This window comes from Lepidothrix coronata, unplaced genomic scaffold (genome assembly GCF_001604755.1).
Source record: "Lepidothrix coronata isolate B3197 unplaced genomic scaffold, Lepidothrix_coronata-1.0 Scaffold94, whole genome shotgun sequence".
Taxonomy (NCBI): Eukaryota; Metazoa; Chordata; class Aves; order Passeriformes; family Pipridae; genus Lepidothrix; species Lepidothrix coronata.
In genome coordinates, this window is record NW_016690274.1 from 1,229,545 (window position 1) to 1,244,194 (window position 14,650).

The window sequence follows — 14,650 nt, forward strand, 5'->3', positions numbered from 1 at the left end:
GCTTCAGTTGCACCAATTCAAAATAAAAGGATAGAGATACTTCTGATAGTTAGAGCAGAAAAACAGGATATCCTTTTCCTTGCTTCTCTTTCTGACTCTGTTCTCACTCTCCAGTCCTGCTTACACTGCTTAATATTCCCAGTACTAATTTCCTCTGCTGGGCACACTGTGTCATCACCTACATCTTTGTGAAGAGTATTTAAGGCAGAACTAATGCAGACATGCTGGACAGAAATTGTGAGCGTGGAGGCAAACGAAATAACTACAGAGCTGACTACCCTCCCTGCTATAAAGAAGGTGTATCTTACCAAGTTTTTAGAGAAGGAAATGGTTATAGAACACCAAACCCCACAAAACCAGAAAGATAAAGATAATGGGGAAAAAATTCTGTGGAAATTCTTTTAAGCAACATTGTATTTAGTTTCGATAAAGCAGCAGATTATGTTTCAGGATCTGAAGTGTTGGGTTTTGAGAGCAGAAGAGTTTGTAGAAAGAAATATACGAAAGGTGAATCTGTGTCTTTTCTCCTTGAGTAGAAGCTCAGAGAAGTAAGAAAAGATGCAGGATTCCAGCAGATACTAATTACCACCTCGAGGGAATGGAGTGAGAAACCTTAGCTCCCTGAAGCTCCCTGAAATGCATCCTTGCTTCCAGAAGAGCAATGTGCCATATTTAGATAAGACCTGTCCACTTCTCATCTGTACAAATATTGAAGCAGTAAAAAATGATATTTTCTCTTCTCTTAGGGAAGTGTAGGCACAGAAAGGCTGCAGTGGAATTAATCTACTCTAGTGTTAGCTAACTAATGGATATCTAAGCTAAGCTGTTTTTAAAGGCTTCTTTTATTCTCAGCGATGGAATAGAGAAGAGGCTTTGCCCCAGTACAGAAGTGTCATTACTCATAGAGAGTGAATACACAATGAATCTGATTTTCAGTGATTTACCATCTCTTTACTTTTATTGTTTTGCTGTCTGTGACATCATGTAATATCATATCATGTCATTCAATTCAATTCAAAAAGTCTGCTAAATTTAAAATAATATTAGAGATAAATCAACAATCTCAAAGACTTCTGTTGCGCAGGACTCTCATTCAAACCAATGGAAACGTATGTTCATAAACCTGGAAAAAAATCTATGAGGTCTAATTATAGGCAGCTTAATTGCTTCTAGTAACAGCACTGAAAAAAAATTCACAGTTTTTTCTAGGACTGCAGTAATTCTGCAAAAATTCCACTACAATTCATTGAAAGAGAAAGGAAAGCTTTTGATCTCTCTCATATTAGGAGGCATTTATAATTAGTAGTATGTTAAGTTTCATGGAAATAAAGTTTTTATAGGAATTTTCATATGTGTTCCACTCTCTAAAAATAAAATATAGCTTTCTCTAAGTAAATTTTAATACTGGGTATGTTAGCAATGTCTTATTTATCACCAGATTTTTACATACTATGCATTATATACTATTCACTAGAAAGAATTTCACAAGAACCATTCTCTTGCAAAGACTGTATATTTTTCAAAGTTATATTTTTCAGGATCACATAAAAATTTACCTGTTGCTTATAGGATAAAATTAAGGATAATATACAAATAATAACCTCTGAGAAAGAAAACTTCCTGAAAACTTGTCTGTTTTGACTAGATAAATAATCTGGTTTAATAAATCATGTTGCTTCTCATACAAGCCTTGTTCTTCTTGTATATTGAGGCCATCAAATTGCTAGGGTAATATGCAACTTTCTCAAACATTAATTGTTGCTAAAGCAGACACAGAACTTTTTCTTATTTCTCAGCAAAATATCTAGCAAGTAACAAAAACAGAGTGGCCAGGCCTTTACAAATTTCATGTGATGGTATTAACTTGCTATTAGTCACAAAATTTTGAGCCTACTCTTAAAGCAAAGAATTTTCTTAAGAGCACGTTAATTTCTCTTCAGAGGTAAACGGAATGGTCTCTTCATGATCACCATGTTTCAAGTAGTTTCTATGATTCAAAGACTGAAAAATAAAAACCAATGTGAACTATAGCTGAAAGTCTTGACAGAAAAAATAAGATAATTGAAAATTTGACAGAAAAATTATGAAGCGATAAAGAAATAAAGCTTCATAATATTGTCAGCATGTGCCAATATTCACTTCATGAGTCCAGCTATCACCTCTATTTGCTTTTATGATGAAAAATATTTCACTTTACAAAACATCACGTGGTCATAATCAGATGCCCTAAGTAAGATTCCCTGCTGTTGGTGAATAGTTTGATGCTAACAGATGCACAGAATGAGCAGTAGCATTGTTTGATTTTTATCCTACACTATAAAATTAAAGTACTTTGGAGAATTTAGAAATAGATATTCAAAATATTTCTAATTTTGAAAATTTTACATAAAATAGAGGATACCTTTTGGTGAAAATTATTGTAAAAGATCCTTTTTGTTATTATTGTTTTGGTTTGGGTTTTTTTGCTTGTTTGTTTTGTGTGACTGGATCTAGACTGCAGGGATAGATAGTGCCATGGTTATTCATGTTTAAATAAGGATTTTTTTTTTTCCCTGAAATTTTATTTTTTTGGTGAGTTACAAGATTTTTTCCTAAGAGTAATTTAAGGAATTGCCAAAAAGCCAAAGGAAATAATTGTAATACATAATTTAAGAAATATCCTAATAGAAATCAGAAGACAACGTTACATTAGGCTGCTATAATTTTATTTACAGCAATTGAAATTATAAAGTGCTTAAAGGGAAAACAGTTAAGATAACGGCAATTAGTTTGTTCCAAATGGAAATGGATAAAGGGAGTTTTGATTTTTTTGTGCTGAACAACTTGTCTTCTGATAAACCACATGCATTTTCCTTCCAGTTCTCTGGGTAGTATAGAGAAGGTAGAGGCCAACACATTAAAGTTCTTATCTCTGCAACTTCTCTTTGGAAATGTAGCCCAATGCGCATGTGGTAAAAGTCCCTTTTTATCTCTGCCTCATTTTGTTGGAGAATCTTGAATGGCTTTAAAGGCCTTTCTTCAGCCTGAAAAGTCCTTTTCATCTATTCTCTTGGCTTTAAAACTACTCATGTTATATTCCTTCATATTCCTATATGACAGTGATTTAAACAATAGTGCTGTTGCTGGAGCGAATAAGAATTTCTATGGTCTGGTGGCAGCTTTCAATAAGTTCAGGTGCATGTCGCTGGTGCTGATGTGCTTCTTTTGGCAGTTAATCATCTCGAGTAGAAACGTTAAACTTCCTTCTCTGATAAACAGAGGACATGAAGAAGAAAGCCATAGCATCTCACTACGGGACGCATTTCTAGTCTAGTGACTGCTGTAGTTTGTCATTCTTATGCTGTACCTCTTGTTCTGTTCCTAGATTGTCAGCTTATTTGTGGCATTCTCCTAGACCATTGTGGTTCTACCTGACATCCATAATAACTGGATTTTCTGGTTTTTTTGGTTTTTTGGTTTTGATGTCAGTGCTCAGAAATGGAATTAGTCAACTCTAATATATTTAAATGTTGCAAGGAAGACATAAGACTGATATTTTGATATTTCGTGAGCCACCCGAGACAAGTTTTCAAATAATGTCCTTTTCGGTATACTATGTGTACCCTTGTGTGTGAACTCTCTCTTGAAAATTGCAAACTTCACAAATATAAATAAGCCACCTTCAAAGATGCCTTTTTTTCTCCCAGTTTTTTTCTCCACTAAATCAATTATTTGTCCCAAATATTCTCTTTCATATTATCTGCCTGAATTCTTATTTGAATAATGGTGGTGTTAACTTAAAAAAGAAGGGTTTTTTTCTGAACTATTTTAAGCCAGTTTTAATTTTTTGGTGTCTTCAACCATTTGAGATGGTTTCTATCAGCTTTCTCAACATTTTTTTCCCAAGGATAGTTTAGAGCAGGTTCCCTCTAGGGTTTTACAATGGGTTACTCTGGATTTGGAACTGCCTCCTCCTGGAAAGATTTACCTCAGAAAAGAACAGCTATAAATTCCAACCAAACATTATCAGGAACTCAAACAACAAAAGCCACAAGTAGTAGAATTTCCAATAACCTCTTTCCAACAGATTCTCAGCCTCCATTATCATTCAGTTTTATGTTACCATATCAGTCTTGCTGCCATCAAGATCATCAGTCCCCAAAATAATCTTTGTGTTTATCTCTATTGTTTTTATAGAACTTCTCAATTTTTCTCTAGATGTCTTATTTACCTAAATGGGTAAATAAGTGGGTCAAAGAATTATTTAGTCTAGCACATTCTGCAGTTTCTTTATATGCTTGGCCACTCTAAGCTTCTCACAAACAGACTGGGAGATCCCCTGCTGAGTGTGCACCTGGATTTTCAAGATATAGCAGAGACAATTGCTTTCTAAAAGACAAGTACGTCAGAACATGTAATTCTCTCTAAATATCTCAAGATACAAAGGATTTTGTGTACCTGACAGAGTTCCTCTAGACATTAATTGTCATCCTAATCAGACTGTCCAGCACTTCCCAATCCACAGACAGCTGCACAAATGGCATGGCTAGTGCCTAGGCAAATCCCTCCAAACCACTGTAATGCAACAGAAGTAATTACCTCTATTAGCATGACTGTATCTGTCTACACTTAGAAATAATCAATGTAATTGCTATGCTAAGGGAATAAAACCCTTTTAATGAAAAAAATGGATCTCCGAGGCACATGCTGGTGGTAATTTGGGGAAAAACATAATCTGCTAGGTAAAAAACACATTGGGTAGAGCTGAAATATGCTTGTAATAAACACCAAAAGAATGTAAAGCAAATAAAAAAATTTTTAGTTGTTTTAAATTTGAAAGGAAATTATCAAAAGATATTAAAACTAATTTAAACTACAAGAAAAAAAATGTTTATTTTCCATTAATGAGTCCACAGCTCTTTACTTAAAGTAATTCAGAAAGTGTTCAGTATCAAATGAGCAAAGCTTCAAATTCCATGTATAGCCAGTGCCCAGTGAACAGTCCCTGCAAATGAAACACGGTACCTGAGAGCTCAGTGTCTGATACATAGCATTCCCTCCAAGCCATCTGTAGTTTTAGGTACAGCCATATGTAGTGATGAAAGCTGAGCAGGCCCAGAAGATGTGAAAGTGGATTTTTAAGTGAAAAACATCCTCCCGGGGCTGTCCTGTAGATCAGTAAGGCATTTAGCACCATGTTTTGTGCTACGAGTCATGTCAAACTTTTACCCCAGTACCTTCACATAGATCTTGGGAGGAAGATCTTAGACCATCTTACAGGCTATGCAAACTGCTGCTGAATAAAAAGGGACAGACAGCAGACTCAAGCACCCTCAAGCACTGCCTGCTGATTATCCAAACTCTCTACACAGTTTTGGACCATGTAATTATCTATATCTTGGTGCCTGGGCTTGAGCCAGAGCAAATACTCTATATAGGCATCCACTACTACCAAGACATAACCCCAAGTCACTCTTTCCACACTCATCCAACATCACAATTTATGCCCACTTATACCCAGAATCATCTACATGCCAAAAACCAAGGCATGAAAAATATGCTTCCAGGTTTATGTTAGAAACCATTACAAGCTACTCATGTCACCTCAGAAACTCTGAATTGACAAAAATGTCCTCAAAAAGCTGACAGTAAATGGGACCTAGATGGATGACATGTAGAACCCATGGGAGACATTCAGGCATTGGAACGGCCTACCCAGAGAGGTGATGGATTCACCATCCCTGGAGGTTTTTAAAAAGAGATTGGACGTGGCCCTTAGTTCCATGATATAGTAATTGGAGTTGGATCAGGGGTTGGACTTGATGATCTTGAAGATCTTTTCCAACCCAATCTATTCTATGATTCTATGATTCTATGAGACATGTCCTTTTATTTCCTTCTTTTGACCAATTCACAGCATCATTCAGACCACAGGCTGAAAGAAAAGCCTACTCAGTAACAGAGCAAAGATTTCAGAAATCCCATCTCTAAACCCAAATCAAGCACATAAATCAGACAAGAATAAGAGAAGACCTTTTGTCTTTTTGAAAACTTCATTTCAGAGACATCATCAGTAATACATTGAATTATCAGCATATTAAAACTTCACTGACTATGAGGCAAGAAAGTAAAATGAGGCTGTTAGAAAAAACATAAAGCTGAAGGAACAGCCACGGTATGTTACTACCTCCAGTCTTCATCTCTTTAGGCTACTATATGCTTAATTACCCTGATGTCAGGAAGCATTATTTTTCTCCTTTCCCATTGTATTTTAAATCTTCTATCAATGGTACACTTCATTATTTCCTTTAATCACAGCTACAGTTTTTAAAAACCTTGTTTGAATACCTTCTCAGGTTCTGTCTTTAATAGTTTGAGAGAAAACACACAGTTAATATATACAAATATATATGTCTAATGGAAGAGAAATCACTATGATCACTTAAACCGGATTCAGTAAGACTTAATTTAGATGGAGCAAGTGATATGAGAGTGCACTACATTCATTTTGAAGTAGCAGTCATCCAAACTCACTATGGCATAATAGACAAGTCACATAGAATAAATTAGCAAACATCAAATACAGCTCTCCTCAAACACTTTGGCTGAATTAACATCGGGCTACTGCAGGAAGGACAAGAATCATCCAGCTGGCTCTTGAGTTATACAAAGACACATTATCACCTCATTATGACTGCGAAGTAATAGCTGAGAAGAGCTAATTTCAAGTGACAATACATAAATATTCAAATTTCAATTGCATATCCCGAAAATAGTGATGAGTAAGAAGTGGAAGAGATTGGACTCTATGAAGAAAATTATTAAAAAGAAGAACATTTACATTTAGCGCTTGAAATTGTCTTGAAGCACAAGTCACATGCTCTGTAAAAAATCAAATGTTTTCACTTTCACAGAGTAGTTTTTTAGCTACGAATCAGTTGAGAGAGAATAGGAAGACACCGCTTGTGAACATCTGTTCAAGCAAAACAAGCTTTTTTCTAGTGTTCTTTATGACTAAATTTATTCACACAATATAAATCATGATTTTTGATCAGAAGACTATCTATTGTAAGAGAAAATGTTAGAAATATTTCACCCACCCTCAGTTTGCATTGGTATTTGTGTTTCTAGACTTAATCCTTTCCAAATAAAATGAGTATTACAACAGAGAGCAGAAATAACACAACATAAATTAAGTAGCATGTAGCATAAATAGCAAATTACTATGTACACATTTACAAAGTGATATATGTGAGAGGTACCACAGGAACAAATCCCAAGCTAAGATCTGCAGGCACAAACCATACCTTCAATCACAGATGATAAACAAATGTGTCATCAAAGCTTAATCATTAATCATTCGTGACTGGAAAACATGGTTTTGTTTGTCAAGCTAATTGCTGTGAGTCATTTTCTTGCTCTGAGTGGAAGAACATAATCGAGGCATTGTTGCTTAACTTAAGCCAATATTTGCTGAAGTCAGTGGGATTATGTGACTGAAGGATGTGGGGAGTGGGTCCCTGTGACACTTTTCTACAATGTTGCCATAATTTCCACATCTGTGCCCTCAATTTGTGTAAATTGATAGAACCTTTAGGACAAGGCTATATGTTGTTTTTTTCATAGAAATGCAAACTTACAAAGAAAAAAATGAAAACCATATGGAGGCCACAGATAAAGCTATAACTCAAAATGCAAAAATCTATAAAGTGATCTATGTGTCTGTGCATTTGAATACAACAGAAAAACCTGGTGGTTTACTTTCCTGGAACTCTCCTGAGTCAGGAACATACCTGAGCTCTGAATGATCTGTTATTCAGCCAGAATATTCTGCAGTAGAGTTCATCTAACTGTTGAAGGAAAAGAAGAAATCAAGCCCAGTGAAGGACTATCATTTGTGAGGTTTGTTTGACAAAATCTAATATTCACTGGTATATCTTTTCAGAGCATGCTAGTGTATCAGAACTAGGCAGGTACAAGTGTATCATCTCTTTTTTATACAGCAGAATGTGTAGCACAAGGCAGCAGCAATGCAGCAGTGAAAAGTGTTCACCCATGACACAGAGACACTTCAGAGTGTGATAAGTGCTGTCACAATTAGCTACACAGCCATCAGAAGATCTTAGAAGATGTTGCCTTCCTATTTCTAATAGCGAAACACCAAGAAGGCATGACATGGGAAACTGAAGCCCCTTCAGGGGGTAAGTCAAAATATACCCACAATATCACAGCATGCTCTGAGTTTAGAAGGCAATGATATTTCCTGTCAGCTTAAAAGTTTTTACATATGTCTTGTTGATGACATAGTGCTTAAACTAATTTCTGGGGGAAAATTAAACCTTTCGTTTTGACTTCCTCACCCTCAAGTGCTTCTTTGGACATGAACTGTTGGTTTAGCATAAATCCTACTGATAGGAAAAGATGTAGATCAGAAATAAAGTGACAGCATCTTCCAGTTTCTCTGATACTCTGGGGACAGCTCAGCCTTCCATTCTCTAACTTAGTTTTCAGTCACCTTGCAGAAATAAAACAGTTTGAGAGAGTACTGAAATGCTCTTACCCATACCCCTCAAGGGAGCTGAAGAAGAGAGGCATTGAAACACACACAACAGTCTAGCTGTCATGACATTGAAATACTGCAAGCTGTGTATGTCTGTCTGAAGTGGCATGACATTCCCCTTGACTCATCAGGTGACACTGTCAGGCAGTGGTAGAACCAAAGTGAGCTAAAGCACAGTATGTCTTAAGATAAAACAGGCCAACTAGTATGAAGCCTAGTAGAGTCTGTCATTGTTAAAATGCACATATAATGAGAAAAAAACGGGAAAAGTTTGACTTGAGGTTCTGAATTGAAAATTAAAACTTGAGCTAATTTTTCAGGTCAAGCTTTTTTTCTCTACCAAAGTACGATAAAAATATCAGTTGAAACATAATAACAGGAAAAAGCTCCACTGTTCATTGATTAGACCTTCTGAAGGGTAGATGTATTGTCTGTTTATTTTGGGACAGCCACAGACATAAAATATTCCATTGCAAATGATCTTGACATCTGTTTTCAACATTTTTACCCTGCAGTTCCAGCAGTCAACAATGTGTAGAATTGCCTAATGGATATTTTCAGACCTGAGAAAAGTTTTCCATGGAAATGTTTTTGCATTCGATTTCATGAATGGGCTACTGAATGGATGAAGAATTGGATGAATGTTTGCACTCGAAGTGTTGTGGTCAACAGCTTGATGTCCAAGTAAAGACCAGTGACAAGCGGCATTCCTCAGGGATCATTATTGGGACCAGCACCTTTTAACACCTTTGTTGGCAACATGGATGGTTGCATCAAGTGCACTCTCAGTTTACCAAGGACACCCAGCTGTGCAGTGCAGTCAACACACTGGAGGGAAGTAATATCATCCAGAGGGTCTTTGACAGACTTGAGAGGTGGGGCCGTGCAAACCTCATGAAGTTCAACAAGGCCAAATGCACCTGATTGCACCTGAGTTGGGGCAATCCCAAGCACAAGTACAGGCTGGTCAGAGAATGGATCAAGACTAGCCCTGGGACAAAGATTTGGGGCTGTTTGTGAACAAAAAGCTTAATATGATTCAGCAATGTGCACTTGCAGACCAGAAGGCCAACTGTATTCTGGTCTGCATTAAAAGCAGCATGGCCAGCAGGTGAAGGGAGGTGATTCTGCCCCTATAATCTGCTCCTGTGAGACCCCACGTGGAGTACTGCATCCAGCTCTGGGGTCCCAACACAAGAAAGACATGAACCTGTTGGAGTGAGGGGAGAGTAAGGCCACTAAGTTGATCAGAAGGCTGAAGCACCTCTCCCGTGGTGACAAGCTGAGAGACTTAGGGTTGTTCAGCCTGGAAAAGAGAAGGTTATAGGAAGACCTTATAGCAGCCCTTCCAATACCTGAAGAGGGCTGTGCTGGTTTAAGGGTAAACCAGCAGGGGAAATGAACTCAACTCAAAAGAGAGACCACAAGTCAGAATAACAATTTATTAAAACAACACAACAAGTATGATTATATGGACAAACAACTGGCTTCAAACCACAAAAACTCAAATGTACAACCCAGCACCCTGGGATATGAACAAGTGGTGTTCCCCGGGCCCCCCTGAGTCCAAAGTAAAGGGAGAGCGGAAAAAACCTGCTGGTGGGAGAGCTGTTGCAGTCCGTTCAAAATGGTGATTGCAGTCCAGTTGAGGGTGGTGGTCTCAGTCTGGTTGAGAGTGGTGAGCTGCAGGCTGGTTGAGAGCGGTGAGCTGCAGTCTTCCTCTGGATCCCACGAGTGGTGGAAAGGTTCCGAAACTCCAGGTTTATATATTCTCCAGTTCAGGCAGGAATGTTCAGTCCTCCCCTCAGAGTGGGGAATTCCATAAAAGGGTATGAGGATGCTCAGAGCAGGGAATTCCATAAAAGGGTATGAGGGTGCTCAGAAACATCCCCCCCCACCTCGCAGGCCTCTCCCGACAACAGTTTCTGGGAAATGGCATGGAGGGCCATAGAATACAGAGTTTTGGGCTACACCCATCCAGTGATGAATCGGTCCCAGCTGTTTTAACTAGGAGAAGGGCCTACAGGAAAGATGGAGATGGACTTTTTACAAGGGCATGTAGTGATAGGACAAGGGGGGATGGTCTTTTGCTGAAAGAATGCAGGTTTAAAATAGATACTAGGAAGAAATCCTTTACTGTGAGGGTGGTGAGGTACTGGAACAGATTGTCCAGAGAAGCAGAGGGTGCCCCATTCCTGGAAGTGCTCCAAACAAGGATGGATGAGGCTCTGATAAACCTGGCCTAGTGGAAGGAGTCCCTGCCCAATGCAGTGAGGTTGGAACTAGAGGATCTTTAAGGTTGTCCCAGTCCTTAAAGTCAAACCATTCTATGATTTATGATTCTAAGTAGTTATTGTGGTCATCTCCCAAACAAGCACACAAGGCAAATGCTCCCTTCCACTGCTCCATGATGTCTCCTCTTCAGTCTATTTTGTTTGACTTTGACCGTGAAAGGATTTGCTAGAAGGAAAGAGCCTCAAATGTCCAATGCAATATACATATCACTTTGGGTATATCTATCCTCCATTTCATCATCTGAAACATAGATGTAACAATTATTACAAATAAAGTTTTGCATGGAAGGTGTGCTTCACTACTGTCTTAAAAAGACTGAGTTCCACAGATGGCAAATGATAAATGAATTTAAGTATAAATTTGTGACAGTAATTTTTGGGATAATAGTTCCTCAAATCCTATGAAAGCTCTCAACTGATGTTTCAAATCAAAAAGAAGTGCATAGGTAGATGTATTTTTCTCCAGTTTGAATTTCCTCCCACATGTTCTTTCCTTTTAAAAGCACACTAGGTTTTTTTAAACTCCATTGCGTGAAAGACATGAGATGTGCTTCTTATATCTATCTATAGCAGTGTTAGTTTTTTTGAGAGCAATTATATCATAGCACAGTTCTTTTATGTGTACTTCATGGCTTACATTTGTAAAAAAGAGGCAAAATAAATCAAAATAACTTTTGAAATATTCACTTACAGGCTTGGCCAATTGGGAGGGTTTTTTTGCACTTTTACGTTTAAGTAGAAAACACACACAAGACAGTATTTTCTGGTTAAACTAATTATCTTTCTTTGCAAAGTTTGTTTTGAAATTACGAAAAAACCTTTATGAATTTCAAACACTGAACGTCCATAAATGAGTTTTAAAGTCTTCAGGAAAATTGCAAAATTTTTTGACATAAGTCAATGTTGAGCAAACCGATAGAGAAAAAGAGCAACAGAACAGATAGAGCAGATATATTTCCACAGCTGGTAGCAGACAGATACCTAAATATTGCTATGAGAAATAAGCAGGTGGAGGACTGAGGTTATTTTTATTAAAAACAAAACAAAAACAAAACAAAACCCCAAACAAACCAACCCATCAACCAAATAACCCCCCCAAAAAAACCTCAAAAACCCCTAAAAATCAAACTAAAATCAAAACCAAGCAACAACTAACAAAAATAAAAAACACAATGCAAAACCCAACCAAAATAAAAAAACCCTACAACATAACTTCTAAATGTCACCACATAACAAAGAAAGATAAATTTAAGCTTGGTAAACAGATAGCCATACCTCCTGCAGGCCACACCATGAGATCACTGATCCAATAGGTATTTTTTTTCTCTAATGAATGTGTGGCTCTGTTTTCAAAGGGTATTTATATGACTTTGATGGCTTTTCATGAGGACATCATGATCTTCAGTGTTGCGTTTTTCCACTGCACACCTGGAAGAGATGCCTGGTGTACCAATGTGAGCAGAGTTCTTGCCCTGGAGTACAGCTAGTGTATCCAGTGCCAGAAGCACTCCTGCACTCCTGAGTTCTTCATTTATACATAGCCAGAAGTCCTAATTTGGAAAGCTTTTGCTTTTTCATTCAGTATAGCAACACAGAAAGTTCATTGCTACCAATAAAAACTGCAGTTCATTAGGGGGCTTAGGTTTGCCCAAATATAGGTTAATTTCTATTAAGTCTGCACAAGTCATATAATTGCAGAGTCTTTCTCTCTAATTTAAGTTTCTGCTTCAAAGATAGGGTTTTTCAATAGAAAGAAAGAAAGAAAGAAAGAGAGAAAGAAAGAAAGAAAAAAAGAAAGAAAGAAAAAAGAATGAAAAAGAAAGAAAGAAAAAAAAAGAAAGAAAGGAAAAAAAAGAAAGCAAGAAAAAGAAAGAAAAAAAAGAAAGAAAGGAAAGAAAGAAAAAAAGGAAGGAAATAAAGAAAGAAAGAAAAGAAAGAAAGAAAAGAAAAGAAAGAAAGAAAGGAAAGAAAGAAAGGAAGGAAACAAAGAAAGAAACAAAGAAATCAGTAGAGGTTTTAAAAAGGAGATACACTCTTTCCATCTTCTAAAGAATATTGGTTGAAATTACTGTCATCAGCACTACTTTATGATAATTGCCAATTCATGCTGAGGCAGTCTTCTGGCATAGAATATTTCAGCACAAATGGTTCAATTTTAAAAAAGACCCATTCCATTGAAAACAGGATCTTTTTCAAGTAATGAGTGAGTAATGAGACTAGGCAGTGCTAGCAGCTCTGCCAATAATATGATCAAGACTATTACAACTTAAAGAAGTCTAGAAAAATGGATTCCCTTTACTGAGGTAAATTACATAATCTTGATATTCTGTTGCTGTATTGCAATGTTATGTTGTAATGTTTCTCAGACCATGTTGAAGTGGCTTCCTCCAACAAAAAGGGGTTAAGAAAGAATGTGGGTTGAAATAGCTTTACTGTAGGTACTCTTTTGAGGAAAATGTTGGAGTTAGGAAGAAAGATCAAGGACAGAAATTGCTCTACTGCTTTAATTTGAAGTAATTCCATATGTGTTCAGGTTTACTGCCTACTATTGGACTTTTGGCATGACAGATAACACCTTCCTTCCAACAGATCCTTTGTAGGAGCAGTTGTAATTATACCATGATCTTTGTAAAAAAATGTATGATTTGTTATTTTTACTATAAAAAGTAAGATTTGAAATGTAAAGATTAAGAAATTGAGAAAAAAAAAACTTACTTCCAAAACATGAACACTTTGACAGCATTTTTTTTAGTACTTATTTCCACATACTGAGTTGCTATCAGAAGGCAAATGGCATGAGGGGTAATAGTGGACAATTGATTTCCCTAGTCTGTTATGCTACCAGGCCTGTTTTGCTAACTCTGAGTCCAATCTAGAGCAGAAAAATGATTTAAAAAAATTAGGAAAACAGCTTTTTATCATCCTAAGAGCAGTGGTAAAGAATTTAAAGAACTTAGAAGACCTGCTAATTATAAAACCCTGAGGTTTTATAAAAGACTTCTCTTGCACTCCTCAGTTCCTATAGCTAAATGTGATCAGTTTCTCCCCAGCTCAGGACCAGAGGAGTGGAAGTTATTTGCTAATTTGAATTATTCAGTGTTTTACAGGGAAATGCAAATTATTAACTTCCTGCACCCCTCCCTGGGCATACTTATTGGTTTCTTTGTCTCTGTCATTTTATACAACCATGTCCCAGTGGTGCTGTCTTGGTTTTTCTGTGAAGCAGCAATTGACTGAGTCCAAGATTCCTCATGTTTTTTTCTTCAATGGCAGTTCTACACAATTGTGGCTGAAATAATGCTTACTTCCACAAGATCAGCATTCATGCTGGTTAAAATATCATAACTTACTTCAGAGCACAAAGGAGATGAAGACCTAGTGGCAGATGGTGGGGACAAGCCTGTCTAATCTCAGTTTGGTGTAGTTATCAGAAATATTGCATAATGTAAGGATTTCAGCATAATTTAAAGAGGAATTCATATGACATACATTTGGGAAGCTAGCTATTGTTATGACTTTTCATGCAAATCGATATCTTGCTATCTATGAAACATCTGTGCATGATTTTTGCCCCAAAATGTTATGAAGAAGCACATGTCCCAACACTTTTCAGTAGTGAATGCAAAATTAGGGCTCAGCTGCTTTTTCTGTACAGCAAATTTCTTGACTGTCGGGAGTCAGATTGCCATAAAAACAGTACAGGTATATACCTCACAGGCTGAGGTCAGGCAGGACTTGCTACATGCTTGTGAGCTGTGAGGAAGGGCCATCTTCCAAGATGTGTTGTCCTGTTTCTATATGCTGTCCAGTATTAGTA

At 37.1% G+C, this 14,650-nt stretch overlaps 1 long non-coding RNA gene across 1 annotated transcript in view; it reads left to right on the forward strand.

Annotated features, from left to right (window-relative positions):
* Positions 1-14,650, forward strand: part of LOC108500798 — a 41,452-nt gene that overhangs the window by 1,756 nt on the left and 25,046 nt on the right. The gene's annotated exons all lie outside the window — the stretch shown is intronic.